This window comes from Mastigoproctus giganteus, chromosome 1 (genome assembly GCF_048544385.1).
Source record: "Mastigoproctus giganteus isolate SK-2022 chromosome 1, ASM4854438v1, whole genome shotgun sequence".
Classification (NCBI taxonomy): Eukaryota; Metazoa; Arthropoda; class Arachnida; order Uropygi; family Thelyphonidae; genus Mastigoproctus; species Mastigoproctus giganteus.
Genome location: NC_143575.1, coordinates 107,054,466 through 107,069,891, shown reverse-complemented (window position 1 = coordinate 107,069,891; position 15,426 = coordinate 107,054,466). Strand labels below are relative to the sequence as shown.

At 36.2% G+C, this 15,426-nt stretch overlaps 1 protein-coding gene across 1 annotated transcript in view; it reads left to right on the top strand.

Moving 5' to 3' along the window:
* MetRS-m (Methionyl-tRNA synthetase, mitochondrial) overlaps positions 1 to 15,426 on the top strand; it is a 197,439-nt gene that overhangs the window by 21,712 nt on the left and 160,301 nt on the right. The gene's annotated exons all lie outside the window — the stretch shown is intronic.

Below are 15,426 nucleotides of genomic sequence, written 5' to 3'. Positions count from 1 at the left end.
TGCTGCATGCAAGTCAATAAATTCTTCGTTAGATAATCCCTTCTCTTCTTCCTCTATTAACTTCTTCACGTCTTTGGCATCAACCTCCAACTGAAGTAGCTCTGCAACCTTTACAATATTATCTGTAACCTCTTCATATGATTTGTCTTTTTCAAATCCTTCGAAGCCTTTTACGTGCCGTGGGCATATTTTCTTCCATGTGCCATTTAAATGACTTTTAGTCGTTTAAATGCATATGGAAGAAAATATGCTAAGAAAACATGGAAGAAGAAGAAGATGGCGTGGTGAATATTGTAAGATTTCCAAAAGTCTCTTAACCTAAAATTTTTCTTATCGTCTACTGCAGACAATGCCCGAGCAAATGTGTGTAAATAGAATGCTTTTAAATTTGAAATAACACCCTGATCCATAGGTTGGATGGGTGAAGTCATGTTTGGCAGTAGAAATATGACTCTCACGTTTGAATTGAAATCATTTAGATGCGTAGGATGTCCAGGAGCATTATCAAATAGAAGCAAAATCTTGAAAGGAATGTCGTTGTCTTTACAATATTTTTCAACCTCAGGAATGAAGCAGCATTTAAACCAATCTTGAAAGAGAGATACTGTTATCCATGCTCTCTGGTTCGATCAGAAATGTACGGGTAGGGTGGCTTTATTGATGCCCTTAAGTGCACGAGGATTTCCAGAATTGTACACAAGCAGTGGTTTTAATCTGTAATCTCCTGCTGCATTAGCCCCAAGCAAGAGCGTGGCCCTATCTTTTGACACCTCGAAACCTGGTATTGTATTTTTCTCTTTGAGAATGTATGTTCGATCCGGCATTTTTTTCCAATACAGAGCAGTCTCGTCAACGTTAAAAATTTGCTGCGCTGAATAGTTGCCTTCATCATTAATTTTTTTCAACACCATAAAATTTCTCTGCAGCTGCAGAATCGGCACTAGCGACTTCACTGCATACTTTAATGTTGTGGAAACCACCGCGGTGCTTGAACCTATTAAACCACCCTTTGCTTGCCTAATATCTTCATAAATACTTGTTGCTTTTGCTTGAATGGCCATTAGACTCTGAATCTGATTTTCCATCCATGTTATTAACAGCTGTTCCATCTTCGATATAGTACCTGAATGCTGTTTTGTGATCACTGTTGATCTTAAATGCATTGATCCTTTAACGTGTTCTTTTATACGTGCACTGTCCCTTCGAAAAGTATTCACTGTTGAAGCAGCGAGACCTAATTCCCTTGCAATAGATGACAAACTTTTTTCCTGCTTCGTACTTCTTAATCATTTTCATCTTCATTTGAAAATCAATGTTGTTTCGTTTCCTGGCACTGCCGGCACTTGCAATTTCCATTGGTTCCTTTCCCTTCATCATTGTAATACGTAAAATAGGAATGAAGAGAAGATTCTGAAAATTTATTTATGTTTTTTTATATGATTGAAGATTTCAGTGAAGGGAACACGTTTCACCATAATAGCTTCAAAACCCACACAATTGCAGTTATCGGTAATATCGCAAATGCAATATTACCGATAACGGTGCAAATTGTTTTTATTGTTTTTTGGTCGTGACCTCCAGAAATGTGTTTTAGAAAAATATCACAAAGGCATTCAAAATTGATTCTTATAATGGGAACATATGATAATGATGAGAGGGTTATTCTTAGTTATTCTTAGTGCAATTTCCATTATAAATATGACCTTTTAGAAAGATAAATAACTTAGTAATATAGCGAAATTTTCAACCTCCAAGGACTTGGAACGAATTACAAAAAAATGTGTTATCGGGTTCACATTACGATATTTTCTCAATACCTCCATTTATTCCTATGGGATGCAAATTATATTTCCACAATTTTTTTTAATTTGCACAGGCCGGCAAAAACCTGTGTAAAGCAAATTTCCTTAGGTCGAGTATTACGTAAGTCGGGGAGTTCCTGTACTTACTAATATTTGTGATTTTAATGCTAATTAAGTAATGTACTTCACAGAGTTAGTTTGTGTATGTGCTTTACTTCTTAGGCTGTGGGAAGTATGGTGCAAAAAGCAATATTGAGTACCTCCAACAGCTCATCAAAGACCTTTTTAAAGAATATTGTAAACCAAATTACTATAATCACTTACATGAAGTAAATTTGTATACCTTAGGATAGTAAAGAAGCATCATGGATTTAACCCATGGATGAAGCACAAATTGCTGAAATGGGTGGGGTAGATTCGACCCTGAGAATATTTCAGCAATTTTTGCTTCATCTACTCCATTCACACATCTGAAACTCCTAATATTGAAATATTATTGAATATGTTTTCTTTGAATTCTATGCAGAAAATTCCAGAAATGTCTATTTAATTATTGCACAATTATGGAAAATTCACAATTAAATTACCTAATTATATGTACATATTGATTGATGTGTGTCATTTGTTATCTTCAGTTATTCTTAGTAAGATCACTTTATTGCTACATGCTTTCCTCCAATTGGAAATGGCTTTCATTGATCCATTGGCTGGATTTCATGTAGCGAGTTCTCCTGTTACTAACATGCTCTCCTCAAAACATAGGTTGAAGGTGTGGTTTTTAAATTTGTATTCGCTCACTGGCAGGGCTAAAGGGAGTTTTAATTTTCAAAAATTAATTAAAAATCATCATCATCATGAACTTGGTCCGGCTTAGGTCTTTTAAGACCCGTTCCATTGTAGCTCTTGGAGGTGGTCTTGATCTCGCTATCGTTGTCTTGGTCGACCAACATCTCTCTCTTACCTATAGGTTTGTAGTTAAAGGCTAATTTTGGGATCCGGTCTGGGTTCATTCTTTCTATGTGGCTGATCCATTTTTCCTGATACCGTTTTGTCATTTACTACGTTATCTACTTTTAATTTCTTGCAGATATCTAAATTTCTTTGGTGGTCTAGTCTTGTAAAGCCTAATAATGGTCTTAAAAATCTCATTTGTGCTACTTCTAGTTTGTGTGCATTTTTCTTATTTATGACCCAAGTCTCACAGCTGTAAAAGAGGGCTGGTTTTTAAGTGATGTTGTGCAGTTGTAATTTTGTTTCAGTTGTCATTTGTTTTCCGAAGTGGCATTTAATCATTCCATTCATTTTATTATATTTTTGTAGTTTAGTGTGGATATCTTACCCTTCATTTGATATTAAATTTCCCAAATAGGTGAAGTCAGATATTTGTTCTATTATTTTATCATCAATTACAATTTTGACTCTTTGTATGTTTTTCCACATAATCCCATTGATTTTGTTTTTGAGCCGATTTTCATCTCGTACTTTTTACCTATTTTATTCAGTTCATTTGCTGCTATCTGTAGTTCATCTTCGGATTTTGCAGTTATAACTTGATCATCAGCATATAATATAGTTTGTATTTTATTCCTGTTGTTCAACTGTATTCCGTTGTTAATTGTTTGTTTCCATTCTTTAAGAATTTTATTGATGTAGATATTAAATAAATTTGGTGATAATCCACATCCTTGTTTAACTCCTTTATTGGTGTTAATTGGGTCTGATAGTTGGCCATTAGAATATTTTATACAGACTTTTGAGTTTTCATATGGGCTTTGCATTGTTTTCCCGGAGTTGGATTGGAATATTTTCTTCACATAGAATCTGCCAAAGTTTTTCCCGGTTTACATTGTCATATGCTTTTTCATAATCAATAAACAGCAGAAATGTTGGTAGATTGAATTCTCTTCTTTTCTCCAAAATTTGTTATGAGAAAATGGCATCTATTGTGCTTCTCCCTTTTCTAAACCCACATTGTTCTTCTTCTTCTAAGAATTGTTCACTGTTTATTAAGTTTATTCTTTAGTATATTAGAGTACAGCTTTGCAGCAGTTGACAGCAGTGTTATCCCTCTGTAGTTAGGGTTATTTCTGGAGCCTTTTTTGTGTAAATTGATTACTATTCCTGTTTCCCAATCTTGGGGTATCTGTTGCTTATGCCATGTGATGTTAAATAATTTTAGTAGTGCATTTTTTAAATAGTTCTACATTCAAATTAGCATTAGCATTAGTATTAGTAGAGGCATTTGATGCAAGAAAGGAAGCTTATGCAGCATCAGCCAAAAAAAAAAAAAAAAAAAACCACTTCCACTTCACCCCTCTGTTCGTTTGAAATACCTGTATAGTTGAGCCTTAAACTTATTTAGGCTATCAACTTCCACGACAAGGGATGGAAGTCTGTTCCACCAACCAACCACCCGCTAGCTAAAGGAAAGGCAGATTTCCACACGTCTATCAGCATTAAGCATGCTCAAACCATTCAAGGCTTTGTACACCTCTATCAGATAACCTCGCCGGTGCCTAGTCTCCAGACATGGTAATTTGCAAAACTTAAGCCTTTCTTCGTAAGAGCAACCCTTCATTCCGTTCACTAACCTTGTTGCCTTTCTCTGTACTCGTTCTAGCAGCTCTACATCCTTCTTGAAATGAGGCCTCCAGACCTGTATACAGTACTCTAGGTGTGACCTGACCATTGCCTTATACAAGGGAATAATTCCTATATATCATTGACAATATACCATGAGCTACTCTTGCAGCCCGTCTGCACTGCTCAGAGAACTTCGTATCTGCCTGCACAACCACCCCCCAGATCCCTTTCATTTTCTACCACTGTCAGTGTAGTACCACAGAGTTGATACGTTGCTCTGAGGTTGCTGTTTCCCATATGTAGTACTTTACATTTGTCAATGTTAAACTTCATTTGCCACCTCTCAGCCCATCTGCTCAATTGTCTATGCCTGGGCTTTTTCGGTGTTTTTTGATTTTTATAATATTAACTCTAGTTCTTCCATTATTATATTTTCTTCATCTTTGGTTACCACAGATTCACCTTTCAATTCTCTAGTGCCAGGGTTATACCATAGTTTTTTTTTTATGAAAACCCCAAACATAAGAGGTATTAGAACCTATAGTACTTAGTACTGTGCTTGGGTTGAATAGTGTTGGAATAGTTAATTAAAAATGTTTTTAATATAGAACATTGATTTTTCGCAGGTGTTCAGAAAAGATTGAAAATATAGATGTCATAAAAAAATTAACAATTTTGAATTATTTTTTGCATGCACAGAGGAATTGAATTTTCAACTACTGCTGATGGGTCAATATTAATATATAAAGTTTAAAATGATACATATTAAATGTAAGAAATGCAGGGCAGTTCACCAAACTGCTTCCTTACATCTCTTACAAAGTCCCCTCATAACATTTAAGGATATGCAAATTATTCCATCTGATTTTTTCAAATGACTACAGATGTAATAGTCCTATCCATAGATATTTAAATTTATTGGATACTAATATTCTGCATTTATATTTACCATGCTACTAAAGTGAGTTTGTTAAAATTAGTGAAATATCTGTTTGGTGTAAATAGCCTTAGAAATTAGTGTTTTTATTACTCTTAAAATTATTTGATCTTACTAATATAAAATAATATTTATATATAATATTTTTATATAATGTATTTAATTATTTAAAATTATTTTTATGTGTGAAAGAACAAATGTATAAAAACAAATTTAAAAAAAAATTAAAAAATATGAGGATAAATTCTTGTATTTAATTTTTTTTAAATTTTTAACCTTCCAGCAGTGGTACTACACCTGTGAGATCCATCTTGAAAATAATGAGCCCATGTTAATTGTTGGTTGGCAATAAAAATCAGATTTTTTTTCTACCTACCTTCCTAAATATAGACAAATTTTTACCGGGTGTGTATTTTGAATTGTTTACTTTTTTTTTTCCAGAGTTTCCCAAGACTAATGTCAACAAGTATCATCTGTCATCGTCTCAACCCTCTGTCCATGTACGGTACTAAGTAGTATAGGGTCTTACCTCTAATGTTTGGGGTTTTCATTAAAAAAAAAAAGTTAAAAGTTTTTTTTGCATGATGATGATGTTACCAATGTTGAATTCTAAATGGGAAGCCTTCAGGGACTTAATCTTGGTGGCTACTAGGCTTTTCATTCCAACTAAGAAATATCGTTCAAGGTTCAGGCCTAAATTAGGTGGTAGATGACTTTCATCAACCGGTGAAATACCACCACTTTGCTTATTGGAGGCTTGAAGTGGTGAAACCCATGTTTAGTCTCTAGAGCAAAGTTTCCGGCATCCCCCATCCCCCATACTTCTCCTTTAACCCATGCACGGTACTAAGTACTATAGGTTTTGATACCTTTCGTGTTTGGCGTTTTCATAAAAAAAAAAAAAAAAAAAATAGATGTCAGATGAATTAATGAGGCTCGTAGCAGAGAAGAAAAATGTATGGGATGCATATAAATTATCAGGTGACACAGAAGCTGTGGCAGATATAAGCTTATCTATAATCAAGTCACAAAGGAGGTTAGGCAGGTGAAGGCAGATTACGAGAAATCCTTGGAAAAGGATGCAAAGAAAAATAGCAAAGAGTTCTTTACTTATATAAACTCTAGAAGGAAAGGGATGAATCAGATTGAACCACTTAACATAGATGGGTTGACCATTGATGATCATGCTCAGGTCACTGATAAACTGAATGAGTATTTTTGCATCTACATTCACACATGAGGAGTTATTCAATTAGGGGAATGCCAGAAGTTTATCAAACTCTAACAGGGAGCTGTGATTTTGTAATAACTGAGAGAAAAGTGGAGGAGAAATTGTTGAAGTTAAACATAAGGAAGGCACCTGGGGTGGATGGGATCTATCCAGTTATATTAAAGGAGGCAGCAAAGGAAGTAAGCAAACCCTTTGCCATAATTATGAGAGCTTCCTTGGGCTCAGCGGAGGTCCTCATGGACTGGAGGTGTGCAAATGTGTCACTAATTCACAAAGGGAGTTCAAAAGGTGACACAAGTAACTATAGACCTGTTAGTTTAACTTGTGTTCCAGGGAAAATAATGGAGTCACTGGTTAAAGAAGCATTGCAGGATCATCTAGACAAGACTGCAGTAATAGTTAAGACAAAGCATGGGTTTCCATAGCTGAGTGGTCAGGAGCGGGAGTGCAGTAGCACGCGCTCTTTGAGTAGACCCGGGTTCAAGCCCCTGACTGCTGAATACGGTCGATCTGCCAACCTGCACTGGACCAGCGTGGCAGATTATGGTCTATTTCCCTCAGCATGAATTGTTGAGGAGGCTTCCATCCTGCAGTGGGTTGATAATGGCTGCACTTTACTTTTTTTTATGGATTTGTTAAAGGGAGGTCTTCTCTGAACAGTTTGATTGAATACTATGATGTGGTCACCGAGGAACTGAATGTCAAAAATAATTTTGATATCATATACTTGGATTTCAGGAAAGCTTTTGATACTGCTGTACATGGAAGAATGCTGTACAAATTGGAGAGGTATGGCGTTAAGGGTAACTTGCTAAAATGGATAAAGGGATGGTTGAGTGGGAGACGACATAGAGTGGTAATCAATGAACACTGCTCTTCGTGGACAAATGTTATTAGTGGAATTTCTCAGGGTTCAGTGCTGGGCCCATTGTTGTTTTGTGTATTCACCAATGATATTGATGAAGGTATATCAGGATTAATGTTCAAGTTTGCAGATGATACAAAGGTTGGCAGGGTTGTTAACAACAGTAAAGACAGTATGCTACTCCAACTGGATATAGATAAGTTGGGCAAACGGGCTGAGAAGCGGCAACTAAAGTTTAACATTGACAAATGCAAAGTACTGCATTTGGGTAGCAACAACCCAAGAGAAACATACCAACTGTGTGGTACTACACTGAGGAAAGCGCAAAGTGAAAAAGACCTTGGGGTAATTGTGCAGTCAAATATGAAGTTTGCAGAGCTGTGCAGACGGGCTGCCAGGGCAGGTCATGGAGTTTTGTCAATGGTATAAAGGAATTTTGCTAGCAGGGACAGGGAGGTGATTATCCCGTTGTACCAGGCAATGGTCAGGCCACACTTAGAGTACCGTGTACAGGTCTGGAGGCCTCATTTAAAAAAGGATGTAGAGTTGCTAGAACGAGTACAAAGAAGGGCAACAAGATTGGTGAGAGGAACAAAGGGGTGCTCTTATCAAGAAAGGCTTTAAGTTCTGCAAATTGCAGTGCCTGGTGAGTAGGCACCTGCGAGGTGATTTGATTGAGGTGTATAAGGCCTTCAATGGGTTGAGCAAGCTGAATGCTGATGGGATTCTTCCTCTTGCTTGGATTAAGAACCTGAAGGGCATAGATTCAAATTGAGGAAAGACAGTTGTAGAATGGATGTGTGGGAGTTTGTCTTTAGCCAGTGGGTGGTTGATTGGTGGAACAGACTTCCATCTTTTGTTGTGGAAGTTGATACCTAAATAAATTTTAGGCTAAGCTGGACAGGCATTTGGAATGATAAAAGGGTGAAATAGGAGTTTTTTTTTTTTGCTGATGCTGCTTAAGCTTGCTTTCTTGCATCGTATTCCTCTACTAATGCTAATGCCAATATTTTGTGTATAATAATTTTTCTTTAATATTCAGCATAATTATTACTACTATTATCATTTTTTTAAAGTGTAAAAAAAAACTTTTTTTTTTTATTAAAATTTTTTTTGTTAACAACTTAAAAAATACAAAATAAATATTGGAATCTATTAAGAAAAAATGAAATATTGGTCATCTACAAGCAGAATTTTAAAAGCTCATAAAACTTTTCCAGAAATTAACAAGAAAGTTTACATATGTTTGTTATATCACCGCTGTTTTTGTAACAATTAGGGGTGCCACCACTGCAGGTTTAAAAAACTATCTAGGAAAATTTTTTCAAATGTATATTTCTGAATGAGTAATGACAGCTTTAATAATTCATTAATGTTTGGGGCTTCATATTACACTGCTTTGTGATAAGAACATCACTGTAAGCAACATGAGCAGCAGGCAACTGTTTCATCACTAGTGTGTATGTGTTAACATACTGAAACATGTGTCCCATTTCATACAGGAATAGTTGCCTCAAGAATGTTACACATTTCATCTTTTTAGTTTCTTCAATAAAAAACTGTGTATACACCTCACATATAGCAGTGTGTTCGAACTAAATAGTTACCCAACTAAAGTTGCTAGTGCATGCCTGATCTGACTGTATTTGGTAATGATTCCTAAAATTTCCAGTGCAGAAGACTACCATTCAATTGACCAAATTTTACAGAGACCACCAGTGTCATTTTGAATGAATTTGAACAGATATTAAAAAATGAAATCTGTCTGCTTTGAAAATAAATAAAACTAACTGTCTGCTATTTAAAATAATAAAATCAGTTTACAAATTTTTAAAAATGTTTCTGTTATTTTTAAAATTTGTAAATAGTCATATCCTCTTTTATTTTTAATTGTACCTTTGCCCATCAGTATTCTCTAACTGGGTATGCATTCATCTCAATATACTACTAATTATGTGATATCAAATTTTTTTTGGTGTTCAATCTGTGCTACGTGACAAAAAAGCTATTTTTCTTTTAGGCAACCTCATTCCCATGTTGCAACTGTGAGATGTCAGCAACAGGTTGTGTCTAATCTTGCTATATAATTATTAAACTGCACTTAGTATAATGAAAGAATAAGTTTTATAGAATTGATTTAAGTAGTAATAATTTATTACTACTTAAATAAATTCTATAAAAATATTCTTAAATAATTCTATTTATTTAAGAATAAATTCTTAAATAAATAGAATTTATTTAAGTAGTAATAATTTAAGTACTCCTCTTGTCTAATATGTTCACTGCATGTGATTCTTATAAGCATCCAGCAGTACCTCAAATGGTGTGCTGTAATGAATTAGCATTAGTAGTGGCATATGATGCAGGTAAGCAAGCTTATACATCAGCCAAAAGAAAAAAAAAAAAAAACTGACTTCCCATTTCACCTAACCATTTGCTCCAAACCATTTGTCCAGTTCTTCCTTGAATTTTTATGGAAGCTATCAAGTTCCACAACGAAAGAGGGAAGGTTGTTCGAGAATCAACCACCCGCTAACAAAAGGCAAATTTCTGCACATCTATTCTGCAACTATCTTTCCTCAATTTAAATTTATGTGCCCTCAAGTGTGTAATCTGAGTGAGAAGAAGAATCCCATCAGCATTGAACTTGCTTAAACCATTCAAAGCCTTATACACCTCAACCAGATCACCTTGCAGGTGCCAAGTCTCCAGATGCTGCAATTTGCAGAACTTAAGCCTTTTTTGTTAAGAGCATCCATTTGTAACCCTTAGCAATCTCGTTGCCCTTATTTGTATTTGTTCCAGCAGCTCTACATCCTTCCTAAAATGAGGCCTCCAGACCTGTATGCAGTACTCACGGTGTGGCCTGACCATTGCCTTATACAAGGGGATAATCACCTTCTTATCTCTACTAGAAAAATTCCTGTATAACATTGACAAGACCCTGTGTGCTTCTCTGGCAGTCTGTCTACACTGTCAGAAAATTTCATATTTGACTGCACAAATACCCTGATGTCTTTTTTATTCTCTACTACCCTGAGTATAGTACCACACAGTTGGTACATTGCTCTAGGGTTATTACTGCTACCCAATATGTAGTACTTTAGCATTTGTCAATGTTAAACTTCAGTTGCAGCTTAGCCCATCTGCCCAACTTTTCTAGATCCTATTGCAGTAGCAGTGTCCATTTATTACCTACCACTTTCTGCCATCTCCCACTCAACCATCTCTTTATCCATTGTAGCAACTTGCCCTTAATGCCATACTGCTCCAATTTGTATAGCAGTCTTCAGTGTGCAGCAATATCAAAAGCTTTCCTAAAATCCAAGTATATGATATAAAAATTATTTTTTGCATCCAGTTCCTTTGTGATCAGATCATAGTGTCCAGTCAGATTGGTCAGACAAGAACCTCCCTTAAGAAATCCATGCTGTGTCTGAATTATTAATGAAGTCTTGTCTTGGTGATCCTGCAACACTTCTTTAACCGTTGGCACTCTTATTTTCCCCAGAACAGAAGTTAAACTAACAAGTCTATAATTATTTGTCACCTTTTACCCCCTTTTGTGAATTGGAGATACATTTGCACATCTCCAGTCCATAGGGGATCTTCCCCGATTCTAAGGATGCTCTCATAATTATATTGCTTACTTCCTTTGCTGCCTCCTTTAATATAAATGAATAGATTCCATCCACCCCAGGTGCCTTTTTTATGTTTAACTTCAACAATTTCTCCTCCAGTTTGCTCTGTATTATTACAAAACCATTTAGCTCCCTATTAGAGTTTTGTTAACTTCCGTTCTCCCCTTCCTTACCGAATTCCTTATGTGTGAATGTAGATGCAAAATACTCATTTAGTTTGTCAGCTATCTGAGCAGTGTCATCAACAGTCTAACCACCAATATCAAGTGGTCCAATGTGATTCATCCCCTTCCTTCTACAGTTTACATAAGTAAAGAATTCTTTGTTGTTTTTCTTTGCATCCTTTGCGAAGGATTTCACATAATCAGCCTTTGCTCGTCAAACTTCCTCTGTGACTTGATTACAGACTAGCTTATATCTGCCATAGGCTTCTGTGTCACCTGACATTTATATGCATCCCATGCATGTTTTTACCCTGCTATGAGCCTCATTAGTTCTTCTGACATCCATTTAGGTCTAAACCTTGAATAGTATTTCTTAGTTGATATGAAAAGCCTAGTAGCTTCCAAAATTAATTCTTTGAAGGCTTCCCATTTAGAATTCACTGTTTTTAACATCTTCAGTTGATCCCACTGTATAGAATTTAAAAAACTGTCTGAGGCTACTGTAGTCATCTTTAACGAAAGCAAAAACCCTTCTCTTTACCCTTGATTGTAATTACATCTTTAAGTAAAATCCCACATCAGTACATTGTGAACATTGTCACCTAGTGGTTCCTTTATCTGCAAATTCTTAATCCATGAATAACCACTGCTGATAATCAGGTCAAGAGTATTACTCCCTCTGGTTGCCTCTCGAACATGCTGCTGTAGAAAACAGTCATCCAGTAAATCCACAAAAGCCTTGCTAGCATGCGAGTGACCAACCCACAAGTTCCAGTCAATATCTGGAAAGTTAAAATCCCCAATTACAGGAACTCCCTGACTTACGCAAATTCAACTTTACGTAAGTTTTTGCTGGTTGGTGCAAACTTAAAAAAAATCACAGAAATGTATTTTGCATCCCGTAGGAATAAATGGAGGTATCGTGAAAATATCGTAATGTTGAACCCAATAACACATTGTTTTTTTTTGGTAATTCATTCCAAGACCTTGCAAGTTGAAATTTTTGCTATATAACTAAGCTATTTATCTCTCTAAAATTTTGTTCATTTTTATAATGGAAATTGCACTACACTTTCATTGTTATCATATGTTCGTTATAAGAATCAATTTTGAATGCCTTTTGTAATATTTTTCAAAAACACATTTTTGGAGGTCACTACCATAAAACAATAAAAACAATTTGCACTTTCCCGTTTATTGGTCTTTTCTGTTAGTGTAATCAATTATAAACGAGTAGTAAACTCGATCTTCTTGCATTTGCAATAATTCCGATAACTGGAATTCTGTGGATTTTTACGTTAATATGGTGTTCTCCCTTCACAGAAATCTTCAATCATATAAAAAAGAAATAAATTTTCAGAATCTTCTCTTCATTCCTATTTACTTATTACAGTGATGAAGGGAAAACGATCAACGGAAAGTGGAAGTGGTGGCAGTGCTAGGAAACGAAACAAAATAAAGATGATTAATTAAGAAGTACGAAGCAGGATAAAGTTTGTCCTCTATTGCACGGAATTAGGTCTCACTGCTTCAACAGTGAATACTGTTTTAAGGGACAGTGCGCATATAAAAGAACATGTTAAAGGATCAATGTATTTTACACCGGGGCCAGTTTTCCCCAACAGTGATCACAAAACAGCGTTCAGGTGCTATATCAAAGATGGAAAAGGTATTAATAATATGGATGGAAAATAGATTCAGAAGCCAGTGCCCCTGAGTCCAATGGCCATTCAAGCAAAAGCAAGAATTATTTTTTTCTTCTGTCACAGTTTCCACTTTGGTTTTTAAAACTCTGTTTTCTGTGTTCAACTCTATGACTCTTTGCTCCAAGACTGTCCAGCAGTTGACTATCTGTAGTCTTGTGCAGACGTTATTCTATTTGTTTGCTTGTGGAGAAAGTCTTCTAGGTATAGTTTTAACTCTTTAATTTGTTTGATTGGGTCTTGAATCTGGTTAATGGTTTCAAACCTTATTTCCTCTTCTGTTTTGTTCTCTGTATTTTCATTGCTATTTTCATTGATATTTTATTAAAAATATCTTAAATCTATTACTAGATCTAAGTTCCCTATTAAAGATAACCTTGATATAACTTGTTTTCTGTCTAATATAGTTAAGAATTTTGGGCCCTTGAGGTGTAGGCAAGTCAAGGGTTCTGACAGTAAGATCGTTACCACTAGTGCTATAGCGATCGCACCGTGCAGAAATATGCTCAAAAACACAAATATATATGAACTATCAAGAACAAAACTCTTACCTCAAATAAATTACTTCTCTTCATCTATGGTTACCTTAAGAATCAAGGGATCCATGTTAAGTGCTTGAGGAAAATATACAAAAATCCAGCTGAGTTGTCCTACGATCACTGTCTGCCGTCTATATCAAGTGGAGCGTCTTGCAAATGCCTACTGCTATGGATAATGGAATGGTTGATTTGGAGAGTGGTTATCAATGGCCACTACTCTCCATTGACAAATGTTATTAGTGGAATCCTCCAGGGTTCGAACTGCTGTGCCCATTGTTGTTTTCAGTATTTATTAATGATATTGATGAAGGTATATCAGGCTTAATGTCTAACTTTGCATGATACAAAGATGATACAAAGGTTGGCAGGGTGGTTAATGAGATATGAGAGATATTGCAGCAGGATCTAGAAAACTTATGCCAATGAGCTGAGAAGTGAGAGTTGAATTTTAACATTGACAAATGAAGTTACTGCATGTGGGTATTTTGTAATTCCAGATTAATGTAGTAACTGTGTGGTACTACACTTAGAGTAGTGGAAAATTAAAAAGGCCTGGAGTTAATTGTACAGTCAGATGTAAAGTTCTCTGATAGTGCAGACAGGCTGCCAGGACAACTCATGGGGATTTGTCATTGTTATACAAAAACTTTGCTAGCAGGGATAAGGAGGTAAGGAGTTCCGTGGTTATGATCTTGAGTACTGTAACAGATCTGGAGGCTTCATTTTAGGAAGGATGTAAATCTGCTGGAACAGATGCCAAGAAGTGCAATGAGATTAGTGAAGTGAACAAAAGGGTGGACTTACCAAGAAAGACTTTAGTTAGCATTAGTAGAGGCATATGATGCAAGAAAGCAAGTTTATGCAGCATCAGCCAAAAAAAAAAAAAAAAAAAACCACTTCCACTTCACCCCTCCATTCATTCGAAATACCTGTCCAGCTGAGCCTTAAATTTATTTCGGCTATCAACTTTCACAACAAGGGATGAAAGTCTATTCCACCAACCAACTACCCGCTGGCTAAAGCCAAATTTCTGAACATCTATCCTACATCTGTCTTTCCTCAATTTGAATTTATGCCCCTCCAGACACTGTAATTTGCAAAACTTAAGCCTATCTTCATAAGAGCAACCCTTTGTTCCATTCACCAATCTTGTTGCCCTTCTCTGTACTCATTCCAGCAGCTCTACATCCTTCTTGAAATGAGGCCTCCACACCTGTATAAAGTGTGGCCTGACCATTGCCTTATACAAGAGAATAATCACCTCCATATCCGCCGACCGGGCTAGCCAAGTGGGTAAAGTACCTGCCCGGCAACCCAAAGGTCGTGGGTTCGATTCCCGCCTCGGGCTTGGATCAAAGTACTGCAAAAACCTTGGGAGGTGCAATATGGCCACAGAAGCCGATGCGCCAACAACTACCAAATAAAAAAAAAAAAAAAAAAACCTCCATATCCCTGCTAGAAAAATTCCTGTATATCATTGATAAGACACCATGCACTACTCTTGCAGCCCGTCTGCACTGCTCAGATAACTTCATATCTGCACAATTACCCCCAAGGTCCTTTTCATTCTCTACTACTGTCAATGTAGTACCACAGAGTTGATACGTTGCTCCGGGGTTGCTGTTTTCCATATGTAGTACTTTACATTTGTCAATGTTAAACTTCATTTCCCACCTCTCAGCGCATCTGCTCAACCTTTCCAGATCCTGTTGCAGCAGCAGCATAACGTCAGTAGTGTCCTTAACAAACTGCCAACCTTTGTATCGTCTGCAAACTTGGACATTAAGCTTGATATACCATCATCAATATTATTTATAAATACAGAAAACAATAATGGACCCAACACTGAACCCTGAGGGACTCCACTAATAACATTAGTCCATGATGAGCAGTGTCCATTGATTACCACTCTCTGTCTTCTCCCCCTCAACCACCCCTTTATCCATAGCAGCAATTTGCCT